This window comes from Passer domesticus, chromosome 4 (assembly GCF_036417665.1).
Source record: "Passer domesticus isolate bPasDom1 chromosome 4, bPasDom1.hap1, whole genome shotgun sequence".
Classification (NCBI taxonomy): Eukaryota; Metazoa; Chordata; class Aves; order Passeriformes; family Passeridae; genus Passer; species Passer domesticus.
The window spans coordinates 11507665-11520201 of NC_087477.1; positions in this window are offsets into that span (position 1 = coordinate 11507665).

Sequence of the window (12537 nt, forward strand, 5' to 3'; positions counted from 1 at the left end):
GAGAAACAAAGTCACCAGGCCACGTTCCTGATGTCAGTTTGCAGGAGGCACTTGGCACTGTCAAACCAGCCACAGTTGCCTGTGGGGGCCCCTTGCATCTGGGAGGTATCCTGATCCGTTCGGAATTTCAGCAGGCAGCCGGCCACTCCGGGCCACCGGGCCCAGAACACGAGCCATAGCCTTTCCCCTGGGAAACAAAAGTCACCATTCCAGGTTCCTGATGTCAGTTTGCAGGAGGCACTTGGCACTGTCAAACCAACCACAGTTGCCTGTGGAGGCCCCTTGCATCTGGGGGGTATCCTGATCCGTTCGGAATTTCAGCAGGCAGCCGGCCACTCCGGGCCACCAGGCCCAGGACACGAGCCATAGCCTTTCCCCTGGGAAACAAAAGTCACCATTCCAGGTTCCTGATGTCAGTTTGCAGAAGGCGCTTGGCACTGTCAAACCAACCACAGTTGCCTGTGGGGGCCCCTTGCATCTGGGAGACATCCTGATCTGTTCGGAATTTCAGCAGGCAGCCGGCCACTCCATGCCACCGGGCACTGGACATGAATCATGGCGTTTCCCCAGAGAAACAAAAGTCAGCAGGCCAGGTTCCTGATGTCAGTTTGCAGGAGGCACTTGGCACTGTCAAACCAGCCACAGGTGCCTGTGGGGCCGCCTTGCATCTGAGAGATATCCTGATCCGTGCAGAATTTCAGCAGGCATCTAGCCACTCCGTGCTACGGGGCTCAGAAGTGGAACGATGGCCTTGCCCCAGAGAAACAAAGTCACCAGGCCAGGTTCCTGATGTCAGTTTGCAGGAGGCACTTGGCACTGTCAAACCAGCCACAGGTGCCTGTGGGGGCCCCTTGCATCTGGGAGGTATCCTGATCCGTTCGGAATTTCAGCAGGCAGCCGGCCACTCCGGGCCACCAGGCCCAGGACACGAGCCATAGCCTTTCCCCTGGGAAACAAAAGTCACCATGCCAGGTTCCTGATGTCAGTTTGCAGAAGGCGCTTGGCACTGTCAAACCAACCACAGTTGCCTGTGGGGGCCCCTTGCATCTGGGAGACATCCTGATCTGTTCGGAATTTCAGCAGGCAGCCGGCCACTACATGCCACCGGGCACTGGACATGAATCATGGCGTTTCCCCAGAGAAACAAAAGTCAGCAGGCCAGGTTCCTGATGTCAGTTTGCAGGAGGCGCTTGGCACTGTCAAACCAGCCACAGGTGCCTGTGGGGGCCCCTTGCATCTGGGAGGTATCCTGATCCGTTCGGAATTTCAGCAGGCAGCCGGCCACTCCGGGCCAACGGGCCCAGGACACGAGCCATAGCCTTTCCCCTGGGAAACAAAAGTCACCAGGCCAGGTCACTGATGTCAGTTTGCAGGAGGCACTTGGCACTGTCAAACTACCAACAGTTGCCTGTGGGGGCAGCTTGCATCTGGGAGCTATCCTCAACCGTGAGGAATTTCAACAGGCAGCCGGCCACTCCAGGCCGCCGTGCACTGGACACGAACGATGGCCTTTCCCCAGAGAAACAAAGCTCCCCCGGCCAGGTTGCTGATGTCAGTTTGCAGGAGGCACTTGGCACTGTCAAACCAGCCACAGTTGCCTGTGCGGATTCCGTTCATCTGGGAGGTATCCTCAACCGTGAGGAATTTCAGCTGGCGGCCGGCCACTACTCGCCACCAAGCCCTGCACAGGAACCATGGCCTTTCCCCTGAGAAACCAAAGTCACCAGGCCAGGTTCCTGATGTCAGTTTGCAGGAGGCACTTGGCACTGTCAAACCAGCCACAGTTGCCTGTGGGGGCATCTTGCATCCTTGTGGTATCCTCATCCGTTCGGAATTTCAGCAGGCAGCCGGCCACTCCAGGCCACCGGGCCCTGTACAGGAACCATGGCCATTCCCCAGAGAAACAAAAGTCACCAGGCCAGGTTCCTGATGTCAGTTTGCAGGAGGCACTTGGCACTGTCAAACCAGCCACAGGTGCCTGTGGGGGCCCCTTGCATCTGGGCGGTATCCTGATCCGTTCGGAATTTCAGCAGGCAGCCGGCCACTCCGGGCCAACGGGCCCAGGACACGAGCCATAGCCTTTCCCCTGGGAAACAAAAGTCACCATGCCAGGTTCCTGATCTCAGTTTGCAGAAGGCGCTTGGCACTGTCAAACCAACCACAGTTGCCTGTGAGGGCCCCTTGCATCTGGGAGGCATCCTGATCCGTTCGGAATTTCAGCAGGCAGCCAGCCACTCCGGGCCACCGGGCACTGGACATGAATCATGGCGTTTCCCCAGAGAAACAAAAGTCACCAGGCCAGGTTCCTGATGTCAGTTTGCAGGAGGCACTTGGCACTGTTAAACCAGCCACTGTTGCCTGTGGGGGCACCTTGCATCTCGGAGGTATCCTAAATCGTGAGGAATTTCATCAGGCGACCGGCCACTACTTGCCACTAGGCCCTGAACACATACCATGGCATTTCCCCTGAGAAGCAAAAGGCACCAGGCCAGGTTCCTGATGTCAGTTTGCAGGAGGCACTTGGCACTGTTAAACCAGCCGCAGGCGCCTGTGGTGGTACCTTTGGTCTGGGAGGCATCCTGATCCGTGCGGAATTTCAACAGACAGCCGGTCAATCCGGGCCACCCGGCCCTGGACTTGAACCATGGCCTTTCCCCAGAGAAACAAAAGTCACCAGGCCAGGTTCCTGATGTCAGTTTGCAGGAGGCACTTGGCACTGTCAAACCAACCACAGTTGCCTGTGGGGGCCCCTTGCATCTGGGAGGTATCCTGATCCGTTCGGAATTTCAGCAGGCAGCCGGCCACTCCGGGCCACCAGGCCCAGGACACGAGCCATAGCCTTTCCCCTGGGAAACAAAAGTCACCATGCCAGGTTCCTGATGTCAGTTTGCAGAAGGCGCTTGGCACTGTCAAACCAACCACAGTTGCCTGTGGGGGCCCCTTGCATCTGGGAGACATCCTGATCTGTTCGGAATTTCAGCAGGCAGCCGGCCACTCCATGCCACCGGGCACTGGACATGAATCATGGCGTTTCCCCAGAGAAACAAAAGTCAGCAGGCCAGGTTCCTGATGTCAGTTTGCAGGAGGCACTTGGCACTGTCAAACCAGCCACAGGTGCCTGTGGGGGCGCCTTGCATCTGAGAGATATCCTGATCCGTGCAGAATTTCAGCAGGCATCTAGCCACTCCGGGCTACGGGGCTCAGAAGTGGAACGATGGCCTTGCCCCAGAGAAACAAAGTCACCAGGCCACGTTCCTGATGTCAGTTTGCAGGAGGCACTTGGCACTGTCAAACCAGCCACTGGTGCCTGTGGGGGCCCCTTGCATCTGGGAGGTATCCTGATCCGTTCGGAATTTCAGCAGGCAGCCGGCCACTCCGGGCCACCGGGCCCAGGACACGAGCCATAGCCTTTCCCCTGGGAAACAAAAGTCACCATGCCAGGTTCCTGATGTCAGTTTGCAGGAGGCACTTGGCACTGTCAAACCAACCACAGTTGCCTGTGGGGGCCCCTTGCATCTGGGAGGTATCCTGATCCGTTCGGAATTTCAGCAGGCAGCCGGCCACTCCGGGCCACCGGGCCCAGGACACGAGCCATAGCCTTTCCCCTGGGAAACAAAAGTCACCATGCCAGGTTCCTGATGTCAGTTTGCAGAAGGCGCTTGGCACTGTCAAACCAACCACAGCTGCCTGTGGGGGCCCCTTGCATCTGGGAGACATCCTGATCTGTTCGGAATTTCAGCAGGCAGCCGGCCACTCCATGCCACCGGGCACTGGACATGAATCATGGCGTTTCCCCAGAGAAACAAAAGTCACCATGCCAGGTTCCTGATGTCAGTTTGCAGGAGGCACTTGGCACTGTCAAACCAGCCACAGGTGCCTGTGGGGGCGCCTTGCATCTGAGAGATATCCTGATCCGTGCAGAATTTCAGCAGGCATCTAGCCACTCCGGGCTACGGGGCTCAGAAGTGGAACGATGGCCTTGCCCCAGAGAAACAAAGTCACCAGGCCACGTTCCTGATGTCAGTTTGCAGGAGGCACTTGGCACTGTTAAACCAGCCGCAGGCGCCTGTGGTGGTACCTTTGGTCTGGGAGGCATCCTGATCCGTGCGGAATTTCAACAGACAGCCGGTCAATCCGGGCCACCCGGCCCTGGACTTGAACCATGGCCTTTCCCCAGAGAAACAAAAGTCACCAGGCCAGGTTTCTGATGTCAGTTTGCAGGAGGCACTTGGCACTGTCAAACCAACCACAGTTGCCTGTGGGGGCCCCTTGCATCTGGGAGGTATCCTGATCCGTTCGGAATTTCAGCAGGCAGCCGGCCACTCCGGGCCACCAGGCCCAGGACACGAGCCATAGCCTTTCCCCTGGGAAACAAAAGTCACCATGCCAGGTTCCTGATGTCAGTTTGCAGAAGGCGCTTGGCACTGTCAAACCAACCACAGTTGCCTGTGGGGGCCCCTTGCATCTGGGAGACATCCTGATCTGTTCGGAATTTCAGCAGGCAGCCGGCCACTCCATGCCACCGGGCACTGGACATGAATCATGGCGTTTCCCCAGAGAAACAAAAGTCAGCAGGCCAGGTTCCTGATGTCAGTTTGCAGGAGGCACTTGGCACTGTCAAACCAGCCACAGGTGCCTGTGGGGCCGCCTTGCATCTGAGAGATATCCTGATCCGTGCAGAATTTCAGCAGGCATCTAGCCACTCCGGGCTACGGGGCTCAGAAGTGGAACGATGGCCTTGCCCCAGAGAAACAAAGTCACCAGGCCACGTTCCTGATGTCAGTTTGCAGGAGGCACTTGGCACTGTTAAACCAGCCGCAGGCGCCTGTGGTGGTACCTTTGGTCTGGGAGGCATCCTGATCCGTGCGGAATTTCAACAGACAGCCGGTCAATCCGGGCCACCCGGCCCTGGACTTGAACCATGGCCTTTCCCCAGAGAAACAAAAGTCACCAGGCCAGGTTCCTGATGTCAGTTTGCAGGAGGCACTTGGCACTGTCAAACCAACCACAGTTGCCTGTGGGGGCCCCTTGCATCTGGGAGGTATCCTGATCCGTTCGGAATTTCAGCAGGCAGCCGGCCACTCCGGGCCACCAGGCCCAGGACACGAGCCATAGCCTTTCCCCTGGGAAACAAAAGTCACCATGCCAGGTTCCTGATGTCAGTTTGCAGAAGGCGCTTGGCACTGTCAAACCAACCACAGTTGCCTGTGGGGGCCCCTTGCATCTGGGAGACATCCTGATCTGTTCGGAATTTCAGCAGGCAGCCGGCCACTCCATGCCACCGGGCACTGGACATGAATCATGGCGTTTCCCCAGAGAAACAAAAGTCAGCAGGCCAGGTTCCTGATGTCAGTTTGCAGGAGGCACTTGGCACTGTCAAACCAGCCACAGGTGCCTGTGGGGCCGCCTTGCATCTGAGAGATATCCTGATCCGTGCAGAATTTCAGCAGGCATCTAGCCACTCCGGGCTACGGGGCTCAGAAGTGGAACGATGGCCTTGCCCCAGAGAAACAAAGTCACCAGGCCACGTTCCTGATGTCAGTTTGCAGGAGGCACTTGGCACTGTCAAACCAGCCACTGGTGCCTGTGGGGGCCCCTTGCATCTGGGAGGTATCCTGATCCGTTCGGAATTTCAGCAGGCAGCCGGCCACTCCGGGCCACCGGGCCCAGGACACGAGCCATAGCCTTTCCCCTGGGAAACAAAAGTCACCAGGCCAGGTTCCTGATGTCAGTTTGCAGGAGGCACTTGGCACTGTCAAACCAACCACAGTTGCCTGTGGGGGCCCCTTGCATCTGGGAGGTATCCTGATCCGTTCGGAATTTCAGCAGGCAGCCGGCCACTCCGGGCCACCGGGCCCAGGACACGAGCCATAGCCTTTCCCCTGGGAAACAAAAGTCACCATGCCAGGTTCCTGATGTCAGTTTGCAGAAGGCGCTTGGCACTGTCAAACCAACCACAGCTGCCTGTGGGGGCCCCTTGCATCTGGGAGACATCCTGATCTGTTCGGAATTTCAGCAGGCAGCCGGCCACTCCATGCCACCGGGCACTGGACATGAATCATGGCGTTTCCCCAGAGAAACAAAAGTCAGCAGGCCAGGTTCCTGATGTCAGTTTGCAGGAGGCACTTGGCACTCTCAAACCAGCCACAGTTGCCTATAGTGGTACTTTCGGTCAGGGAGGCATTGTGGTCCATGCGGAATTTCAGCAGGCAGGCGGCCACTCTGGGCCACCGGGGCCTGGACATGAACCATGGCGTTTCCCCAGAGAAACAAAAGTCACCAGGCCACGTTCCTGATGTCAGTTTGCAGGAGGCACTTGGCACTGTCAAACCAGCCACAGGCGCCTGTGGTGGTACATTTGGTCTGGGAGGCATCCTCATCCGTGCGGAATTTCAACAGACAGCCGGCCAATCCGGGCCACCCGGCCCTGGACTTGAACCATGGCCTTTCCACAGAGAAACAAAAGTCACCAGGCCAGGTTGCTGATGTCAGTTTGCAGGAGGCACTTGGCACTGTCAAACCAGCCACAGGTGCCTGTGGGGGCCCCTTGCATCTGGGAGGTATCCTGATCCGTTCGGAATTTCCGCAGGCAGCCGGCCACTCCGGTCCACCGTGCCCTGGATAAAAACGATGGCCTTTCCCCTGAGAAACAAAAGTCACCAGGCCAGGTTCCTGATGTCAGTTTGCAGGAGGCACTTGGCACTGTCAAACCAACCACAGTTGCCTTTGCGGGCCCCTTGCATCTGGGAGGCATCCTGATCCGTTCGGAATTTCAGCAGGCAGCCGGCCACTCCATGCCACCGGGCACTGGACATGAATCATGGCGTTTCCCCAGAGAAACAAAAGTCAGCAGGCCAGGTTCCTGATGTCAGTTTGCAGGAGGCACTTGGCACTGTTAAACCAGCCACTGGTGCCTGTGGGGGCATTTGCTTCTAGGTGGTATCCTCATCTGTGCGGAATTTCAGCAGGCAGCCGGCCACTACTAGCCACCGGGCACTGCACATGAACCATGGCCTTTCCCCAGAGCAACAAAAGTCACCAGGCCAGGTCACTGATGTCAGTTTGCAGGAGGCACTTGGCACTGTCAAACTACCAACAGTTGCCTGTGGGGGCACCTTGCATCTGGGAGCTATCCTGATCCGTTCGGAATTTCAGCAGGCAGCCGGCCACTCCAGGCCGCCGTGCACTGGACACGAACGATGGCCTTTCCCCAGAGAAACAAAACTCCCCCGGCCAGGTTGCTGATGTCATTTTGCAGGAGGCACTTGGCACTGTCAAACCAGCCACAGTTGCCTGTGCGGGCTCCTTTCATCTGGGAGGTATCCTCAACCGTGAGGAATTTCAGCAGGCAGCCGGCCACTCCTGGCCACCGGGCACTGTACACGATCTATGGCCTTTCCCCAGAGAAACAAAAGTCACCAGGCCAGGTTCCTGATGTCAGTTTGCAGGAGGCACTAGGCACTGTCAAACCAGCCACAGTTGCCTGTGCGGGCACCTTGCATCTAGGCGGTATACTGATCCGTTCGGAAGTTCCGCAGGCATCCGGCCACTCCGGTCCACCGTGCCCTGGATAACAACGATGGCGTTTCCCCTGAGAAACAAAAGTCACCAGGCCAGGTTCCTGATGTCAGTTTGCAGGAGGCACTAGGCACTGTCAAACCAGCCACAGGTGCCTGTGGGGGCGCCTTGCATCTGAGAGATATCCTGATCCGTGCAGAATTTCAGCAGGCATCTAGCCACTCCGGGCTACGGGGCTCAGAAGTGGAACGATGGCCTTGCCCCAGAGAAACAAAGTCACCAGGCCACGTTCCTGATGTCAGTTTGCAGGAGGCACTTGGCACTGTCAAACCAGCCACTGTTGCCTGTGGGGGCCCCTTGCATCTGGGAGGTATCCTGATCCGTTCGGAATTTCAGCAGGCAGCCGGCCACTCCGGGCCACCGGGCCCAGGACACGAGCCATAGCCTTTCCCCTGGGAAACAAAAGTCACCATTCCAGGTTCCTGATGTCAGTTTGCAGGAGGCACTTGGCACTGTCAAACCAACCACAGTTGCCTGTGGAGGCCCCTTGCATCTGGGAGGTATCCTGATCCGTTCGGAATTTCAGCAGGCAGCCGGCCACTCCGGGCCACCAGGCCCAGGACACGAGCCATAGCCTTTCCCCTGGGAAACAAAAGTCACCATGCCAGGTTCCTGATGTCAGTTTGCAGAAGGCGCTTGGCACTGTCAAACCAACCACAGTTGCCTGTGGGGGCCCCTTGCATCTGGGAGACATCCTGATCTGTTCGGAATTTCAGCAGGCAGCCGGCCACTCCATGCCACCGGGCACTGGACATGAATCATGGCGTTTCCCCAGAGAAACAAAAGTCAGCAGGCCAGGTTCCTGATGTCAGTTTGCAGGAGGCACTTGGCACTGTCAAACCAGCCACAGGTGCCTGTGGGGGCGCCTTGCATCTGAGAGATATCCTGATCCGTGCAGAATTTCAGCAGGCATCTAGCCCCTCCGTGCTACGGGGCTCAGAAGTGGAACGATGGCCTTGCCCCAGAGAAACAAAGTCACCAGGCCAGGTTCCTGATGTCAGTTTGCAGGAGGCACTTGGCACTGTCAAACCAGCCACAGGTGCCTGTGGGGGCCCCTTGCATCTGGGAGGTATCCTGATCCGTTCGGAATTTCAGCAGGCAGCCGGCCACTCCAGGCCGCCGTGCACTGGACACGAACGATGGCCTTTCCCCAGAGAAACAAAACTCCCCCGGCCAGGTTGCTGATGTCATTTTGCAGGAGGCACTTGGCACTGTCAAACCAGCCACAGTTGCCTGTGCGGGCTCCTTTCATCTGGGAGGTATCCTCAACCGTGAGGAATTTCAGCAGGCAGCCGGCCACTCCTGGCCACCGGGCACTGTACACGATCTATGGCCTTTCCCCAGAGAAACAAAAGTCACCAGGCCAGGTTCCTGATGTCAGTTTGCAGGAGGCACTAGGCACTGTCAAACCAGCCACAGTTGCCTGTGCGGGCACCTTGCATCTAGGCGGTATACTGATCCGTTCGGAAGTTCCGCAGGCATCCGGCCACTCCGGTCCACCGTGCCCTGGATAACAACGATGGCGTTTCCCCTGAGAAACAAAAGTCACCAGGCCAGGTTCCTGATGTCAGTTTGCAGGAGGCACTAAGCACTGTCAAACCAGCCACAGGTGCCTGTGGGGGCGCCTTGCATCTGAGAGATATCCTGATCCGTGCAGAATTTCAGCAGGCATCTAGCCACTCCGGGCTACGGGGCTCAGAAGTGGAACGATGGCCTTGCCCCAGAGAAACAAAGTCACCAGGCCACGTTCCTGATGTCAGTTTGCAGGAGGCACTTGGCACTGTCAAACCAGCCACTGTTGCCTGTGGGGGCCCCTTGCATCTGGGAGGTATCCTGATCCGTTCGGAATTTCAGCAGGCAGCCGGCCACTCCGGGCCACCGGGCCCAGGACACGAGCCATAGCCTTTCCCCTGGGAAACAAAAGTCACCATTCCAGGTTCCTGATGTCAGTTTGCAGGAGGCACTTGGCACTGTCAAACCAACCACAGTTGCCTGTGGAGGCCCCTTGCATCTGGGAGGTATCCTGATCCGTTCGGAATTTCAGCAGGCAGCCGGCCACTCCGGGCCACCAGGCCCAGGACACGAGCCATAGCCTTTCCCCTGGGAAACAAAAGTCACCATGCCAGGTTCCTGATGTCAGTTTGCAGAAGGCGCTTGGCACTGTCAAACCAACCACAGTTGCCTGTGGGGGCCCCTTGCATCTGGGAGACATCCTGATCTGTTCGGAATTTCAGCAGGCAGCCGGCCACTCCATGCCACCGGGCACTGGACATGAATCATGGCGTTTCCCCAGAGAAACAAAAGTCAGCAGGCCAGGTTCCTGATGTCAGTTTGCAGGAGGCACTTGGCACTGTCAAACCAGCCACAGGTGCCTGTGGGGGCGCCTTGCATCTGAGAGATATCCTGATCCGTGCAGAATTTCAGCAGGCATCTAGCCCCTCCGTGCTACGGGGCTCAGAAGTGGAACGATGGCCTTGCCCCAGAGAAACAAAGTCACCAGGCCAGGTTCCTGATGTCAGTTTGCAGGAGGCACTTGGCACTGTCAAACCAGCCACAGGTGCCTGTGGGGGCCCCTTGCATCTGGGAGGTATCCTGATCCGTTCGGAATTTCAGCAGGCAGCCGGCCACTCCGGGCCACCGGGCCCAGGACACGAGCCATAGCCTTTCCCCTGGGAAACAAAAGTCACCATGCCAGGTTCCTGATGTCAGTTTGCAGAAGGCGCTTGGCACTGTCAAACCAACCACAGTTGCCTGTGGGGGCCCCTTGCATCTGGGAGACATCCTGATCTGTTCGGAATTTCAGCAGGCAGCCGGCCACTCCATGCCACCGGGCACTGGACATGAATCATGGCGTTTCCCCAGAGAAACAAAAGTCCGCAGGCCAGGTTCCTGATGTCAGTTTGCAGGAGGCGCTTGGCACTGTCAAACCAGCCACAGGTGCCTGTGGGGGCCCCTTGCATCTGGGAGGTATCCTGATCCGTTCGGAATTTCAGCAGGCAGCCGGCCACTCCGGGCCAACGGGCCCAGGACACGAGCCATAGCCTTTCCCCTGGGAAACAAAAGTCACCAGGCCAGGTCACTGATGTCAGTTTGCAGGAGGCACTTGGCACTGTCAAACTACCAACAGTTGCCTGTGGGGGCAGCTTGCATCTGGGAGCTATCCTCAACCGTGAGGAATTTCAACAGGCAGCCGGCCACTCCAGGCCGCCGTGCACTGGACACGAACGATGGCCTTTCCCCAGAGAAACAAAGCTCCCCCGGCCAGGTTGCTGATGTCAGTTTGCAGGAGGCACTTGGCACTGTCAAACCAGCCACAGTTGCCTGTGCGGATTCCGTTCATCTGGGAGGTATCCTCAACCGTGAGGAATTTCAGCTGGCGGCCGGCCACTACTCGCCACCAAGCCCTGCACAGGAACCATGGCCTTTCCCCTGAGAAACCAAAGTCACCAGGCCAGGTTCCTGATGTCAGTTTGCAGGAGGCACTTGGCACTGTCAAACCAGCCACAGTTGCCTGTGGGGGCATCTTGCATCCTTGTGGTATCCTCATCCGTTCGGAATTTCAGCAGGCAGCCGGCCACTCCAGGCCACCGGGCCCTGTACAGGAACCATGGCCATTCCCCAGAGAAACAAAAGTCACCAGGCCAGGTTCCTGATGTCAGTTTGCAGGAGGCACTTGGCACTGTCAAACCAGCCACAGGTGCCTGTGGGGGCCCCTTGCATCTGGGCGGTATCCTGATCCGTTCGGAATTTCAGCAGGCAGCCGGCCACTCCGGGCCAACGGGCCCAGGACACGAGCCATAGCCTTTCCCCTGGGAAACAAAAGTCACCATGCCAGGTTCCTGATGTCAGTTTGCAGAAGGCGCTTGGCACTGTCAAACCAACCACAGTTGCCTGTGGGGGCCCCTTGCATCTGGGAGGCATCCTGATCCGTTCGGAATTTCAGCAGGCAGCCAGCCACTCCGGGCCACCGGGCACTGGACATGAATCATGGCGTTTCCCCAGAGAAACAAAAGTCACCAGGCCAGGTTCCTGATGTCAGTTTGCAGGAGGCACTTGGCACTGTTAAACCAGCCACTGTTGCCTGTGGGGGCACCTTGCATCTCGGAGGTATCCTAAATCGTGAGGAATTTCATCAGGCGACCGGCCACTACTTGCCACTAGGCCCTGAACACATACCATGGCATTTCCCCTGAGAAGCAAAAGGCACCAGGCCAGGTTCCTGATGTCAGTTTGCAGGAGGCACTTGGCACTGTTAAACCAGCCGCAGGCGCCTGTGGTGGTACCTTTGGTCTGGGAGGCATCCTGATCCGTGCGGAATTTCAACAGACAGCCGGTCAATCCGGGCCACCCGGCCCTGGACTTGAACCATGGCCTTTCCCCAGAGAAACAAAAGTCACCAGGCCAGGTTCCTGATGTCAGTTTGCAGGAGGCACTTGGCACTGTCAAACCAACCACAGTTGCCTGTGGGGGCCCCTTGCATCTGGGAGGTATCCTGATCCGTTCGGAATTTCAGCAGGCAGCCGGCCACTCCGGGCCACCAGGCCCAGGACACGAGCCATAGCCTTTCCCCTGGGAAACAAAAGTCACCATGCCAGGTTCCTGATGTCAGTTTGCAGAAGGCGCTTGGCACTGTCAAACCAACCACAGTTGCCTGTGGGGGCCCCTTGCATCTGGGAGACATCCTGATCTGTTCGGAATTTCAGCAGGCAGCCGGCCACTCCATGCCACCGGGCACTGGACATGAATCATGGCGTTTCCCCAGAGAAACAAAAGTCAGCAGGCCAGGTTCCTGATGTCAGTTTGCAGGAGGCACTTGGCACTGTCAAACCAGCCACAGGTGCCTGTGGGGCCGCCTTGCATCTGAGAGATATCCTGATCCGTGCAGAATTTCAGCAGGCATCTAGCCACTCCGGGCTACGGGGCTCAGAAGTGGAACGATGGCCTTGCCCCAGAGAAACA